The sequence below is a fragment of the Haemaphysalis longicornis genome, unplaced genomic scaffold (genome assembly GCF_048455015.1).
Source record: "Haemaphysalis longicornis isolate Haplotype H1 unplaced genomic scaffold, Haemaphysalis longicornis Haplotype H1 scaffold_3, whole genome shotgun sequence".
In the NCBI taxonomy this organism is placed as follows: domain Eukaryota; kingdom Metazoa; phylum Arthropoda; class Arachnida; order Ixodida; family Ixodidae; genus Haemaphysalis; species Haemaphysalis longicornis.
This window is the reverse complement of record NW_027526335.1, coordinates 159,596,460-159,601,473: the sequence shown is the minus strand read 5'-3', so window position 1 is coordinate 159,601,473 and position 5,014 is coordinate 159,596,460. Positions and strand designations below refer to the sequence as shown.

Genomic DNA, 5,014 nt, shown 5'->3' with positions numbered 1-5,014 from the left:
CTCTGAATGTATATATATATATATATATATATATAAAGTTAGTAGAGACAGAGACACACGAGAAAGACGGAGAAAATAGAACTAAGTTTACTGACGTTTCAGGAAGAGGACCTCTGAAGAAAGGAAGTCCTCTTTCTGAAACGTCAGTAAACTTAGTTCTATTTTCTCCGTCTTTTTCGTTTGTCTCTGTCTCTACTAACCTTATTTTTTCGCTCTCTGTGTGAGTTTTTATCTTTCCAGACTGTATATATATACATAGACGGTATCCATTCAAAAGTTTAGCGGGCAATTTTCTTCGCTTGGCCACACTGAAAGCCGCCATGTCTGTGGCCACTGTGCTAGCGCATGCGCTGTGCGTCTCGAGAGAAAAAAAAACACCGGTGTCCCGTTTATCGTCTGCCGCGTTTCAACCCAATTATCGGTAGTGGCGTCAAGAGATATATTATTAATCGCATTCACATTATGTGGTGGCGCTCTACCTGCCATCGATAACTTCGCATCACCGGAGGATGAAACCGCGGCAGCGAACGGCCGGAACGGCGCGCAAAAGTCCGACACTGCAGTTGGCTGCCGCCGTGGATGCTGACGCAAGTGCACCTGCACCTTATCCACGACTTTGTCTGGTAGGTTCCCTCTAATACATGGTTGAGCACAAAAACCGAATAATTTCTTTGGAGAGGTGTTTTACGCGTACGCCGATTTAGCGATGGTAGCGAATGCGAAGCCGCTTCCCGAGCCGTGCTGTAACCCGAGCGCTGACGGACCGCAAGCGCCCTTTGAACAAATCTCTCGAGTTTGGCTTCCGTACGGCAACATTTTCTGCATATGCCTTCGGGCGATCGCTTTTCCGCGAGCATACGCGTGACTTAATTGTCTATCGCGACGCAGTCGCACGCATACGTGGGCTCTAACGTTTTTACCTGTCTACCTACTCGTGCACGTCCCCGTGCACGAGTAGGTAGACAGTTTTCATTCCAAATAAATTGGAATGAAAACTTAGGCAGGCAGCAATGCGCCACCATCAGCTTCGCAGTCACCAGTCGCGGTCGCACGCTGGATGCCTTGTCGGTTGTTCGTACAAGGGATAAAAAACAGGCGCGCTCTTGTTTTTTATTTAAATCGCGGCAATCACTGACACTGACAATCACTGACATCACTGAGATTTTCTTCAGACTCCAATTCCAGAGAAAATCTGCTGTTGCAGTGACCAACCCGTTCCGCTGGTGCCGTGTAGATTCAATGCGCAAGTCTTGACGCAGAAAAATTACTAGGACCCAGATTTCGGCAGTAGCTTACTTTGAGGAATGAAAAAAAAAATTGGGCGTTTTAATTAGTGAACAAAGCGGAGTAACGCTAGTTCCATCTTTGCCTCGTTCCTTTTAACTGCGCTATTTTTACTGTGCACCTTAAAACACCCGGTTATTCCTCCCTCCCCCTCTGTGCTTTTAGTACATAGCTGCATTTATTACATGGGATGGCGAGTTGATTTTTAAGCAATGCCTTGGGCACAGATGGTATCTAGCATGTTACTTTATGCACCATTCTTTTTTTAAGCAACCAACCTTCCCAACCGGCAAGCAGACCATTCATATGCTTGCAGGCTCTGTTTTCACCATCCTTGCGTCTGCACATATGTGTATTTGTTAAACGTTGCCTGCATACCTTCTAGTCCAAACTTCATATTGGAAAAGCAGCAACTGGCCACAGTTGCCGCTTTTCTAATGGAGGCGAAAAGCAGAAATGCCCATGTTCGTAATTTTGGCACGCGTTAAAAGATCCCCAAGTGGTCAAAATTAACCTTAGTCCCTCACTACGGTGTGCCTCATCGCCTGTGTAGTGTCAGTGTGTTAAACCTCATAGTCACAAGGTCGCGGGTTCGATTCCCGGCCTCGGCGGCCGCTTTTCTAATGGAGGCGAAAAGCAAAAACGCCCGTGTGTACGAGATTTCGGCGCACGTTAAAGATCCCCAGGTGGTCGAAATTAATCCGGAGCCCTCCACTACAGCGCGCCTCATCGCCTGCGTTGCGTTGGCGCGTTAAACCCCTACAATCAATCAATAAACCTCATAGTCAAAGTGTTCGTACAAACCTTCTACAAAGCAAGCACAAGTCGTTTTCAACTTTATGTGGTCACTGGTGAACTGACTGTTGTAAGACTGTGCATCGCAGCATGGTTAAGTTCACATGTTACTACTCACTCTTGCAGGTCTGAAGCATGAGATCAACCACTGGCTCTCAACAGCCACTCCCCCAGTCCGGCGAAGTCAACAAAAAGCCATCCAGCCACCACTAGGCACACAAGGCTGCAGAAAAAACTTGGCATAGCGTATGCATGTTTCTGGCCTATTTTCGCTTCTCTTAAGAAGTGCAAGCTTATGCAGCCTGTGTTGCTTTACAGTTTCAGTTGTACAACTTTTTTTGATGTTGATTATGCATTTTCGTGTGGAAACGTATAAAAATGTGCAGTGCCAAAGGGACACTGCACCTCCAAGGCAAACTTCATTTTAGATTTTTTTATCCTTCACCTCCGTAAATGCTGGCATCATTACTGGAGTACTTGTCGAACGTTTTGATGTGTGGGTGTTTGCGTCTGTCCCGAATGCAAGATGGTGTGCCACTGTCCCTTAAAGGGGCTGGACCTACCCCACTTCTGATAGTGATGAAAAGCATGTCATAGTCTTCACATAAGCCATATGATGGCCAATTCTTTAAATACGTGTGAACATCCACTGCCTGACTACTCTTTCCGTCCCAACTTTCAGCCTCTCGTCAGTGCTAGTAAACATCCTACGCGAGGCTGACCCCTTTGCTAAGCTGCACAGAAAAAAGGTCAACCCAACAGCTCAGCCAATTATCAGCAGCTGACAATCCTTGTGAATCCTCAGGTGCTGTCAAGTGCACAAATAACTCCACCATGTGCTCACCTTTGTGAGAGAGAAACGAGCCAAGAATGCCCCAGCAACACATCAGTGATGGCATCCCAGATGGCCGATAGGATTCTCCAGGTACAGCGCGAAGGGGTTTTGAACCCCCTCCCCCGAACATTTTACTATGCTGCACATAAGCAAGTGCTAGCATTCGTTTTGGCAAGGCTCCTTCCATTCTCCCATACCTCCATACACCCCCTACTTCTAAAAGTATTTCTGGCTGTACCAACAGTTGATGGAGTGTGAAGAATGAGCACCCTGGAAAGAACTAAAGGAGGTGTTTCAGGTGTGCATTTGGAGGTTGTCAGGTGACACACTGTTGAGTCGAGTTGATACGTGCAGCATACCACGGTAGCAATGCACCAAGCATGTGTGATCCTGCATTCAAGGCCAGTGCACTGCAGGCGTATTAATAACTGCACTTGCATTGGGTCAAATTAAACTACGCAGCTGTTGAGAAAAACAATGGGGTGTACTCACGGGAGCAAAACTCTAGATTGATGCAAGCAGCAGCTGAAAGGCATTACATGCTGCCGCATGAATAAGTGCCTCCTGCCAAGAAGACACTAGCTGTACGGCCTAGTTTAACAGAACGATGTTCATTTCGTGCTTGTTGCTTTGGCTACATGTGGCTTCGGCCTTGTTGAAGCGTTTTAGCGATTAGCGGTCAATAATGCATTGAACGTTTTTTTCTTGACCTCTGATTGGGAGCTTAAGCATGCGACAGGCTTCATTAAAATCAAGTCCTAGCACTTCGGGATTTACACTCTATGCGCAGATTGTGAATATTGGTGAAGGACGAGAACAATAGAAAGGAGCAGTAAAAAATTCTTTAGGGCCTCATCTGGGGAGAGTGACCATTTGGGCTGCTTTCCTTGGTTGCAGCAAAGCCAAGGGAATGCGAGCTGTGGACCGGCGACCAAGGACAACTCCACCCGGAGCTGGGATTGTGTGCACTGGACGTTGCGTCGTCGGCTGTCGAGCACTGAGGGCCAAAACCATCAAGGACAGGCGGCCATATCCATGCCAACAGAATCAACCTAAACAACAAGGTGAGCTGGGCAGCTACGGTCTCCCACGGCAAACACACTAAGAGACACATGGTCCCTCAGAGTCAATACACTCGCGGCAGACATTCCGATTCATGCTCAGAAATTAACAAAATCCATCACATGCTTGAGTCCCTTATCGTTGGAAAAAAAAAGTTCTAAAAGCAGCCCTAACTCAACTTAAGGGAGTCGACACCACTGTCAACCCCGCCTCTTTCAAAACGTCAGACCAGCATCTCAGGCCATCGTTGACTCCAGCCACAGCGGGTTACCGACCTTGGGGTCCTCAGAAATTGGGTCCGCAGATGCGATGGACAATTCTCCATCTGGCTCTACTCAGTTAAAACGCTGGGACAAGAAAATTGGCCTTGGCAAACCCCCCTTGCTTCGGGGTCGGATGATTAGTACGTTATGGAAGGTGTGCTTCAAAATTTTGAAGAACAGATCATGGAAACCCTCGTGCGACATTCAAAGTCATGTTAGCGCAATTTGAGGATAAGATTGGTGCTGAAATCACCGGTCTCAACATTTGCATCACTGGTTCTTTGAGGACGCTGCGTGAAGGGGAATGGGCCCTATAAAATCTACTGCACGTGCGTCTAGCCTCCGTCAGCGGTCAGTTTCAAAGTGCTCACCAATCGTCTAAAGGCACATTCCCACTGGCGACTTTGTACGTTGCGTGACGTCGCAAGTGATGAGCCAGGCATCGCTTTTTCTCGCTTTGCGAGGAAGGACAAGATTGCTCTAGGACTGAATCCCCTCGTCGCGCCTCGGCAATGCAAAACCGGATAGCCAATCATGACTAAGGAGTCAGCTGACGTAGGTGCAAAGGAAAGATTTGTTTACATCCAGCAATGCAAACAATGGTGAGCCGCTGCTGCCGCACAGGGCTGACTGTGCCTGTCGGGTCAGGGGTCAGGCCGGCAAGGAATTTTTCATGCGCTTCAGTTCTTTAGTCAGTGACTTCAGGGTATGCGTGTACTAATCAACAAACAGCGTAGAACTCATCAATGTGGAAAGTCTTTTCATATGGCAAACA

At 47.5% G+C, this 5,014-nt stretch overlaps 1 long non-coding RNA gene across 1 annotated transcript; it reads left to right on the top strand.

Moving 5' to 3' along the window:
• The first annotated feature begins 394 nt into the window (after positions 1 to 394).
• LOC144173489 (uncharacterized) lies at positions 395 to 4,418 on the top strand. Its single transcript, XR_013323293.1, has 3 exons — positions 395 to 623; positions 2,206 to 2,325; positions 3,812 to 4,418. It is a non-coding gene; the product is annotated as an uncharacterized LOC144173489 (long non-coding RNA).
• The last annotated feature ends 596 nt before the right edge of the window (positions 4,419 to 5,014 follow it).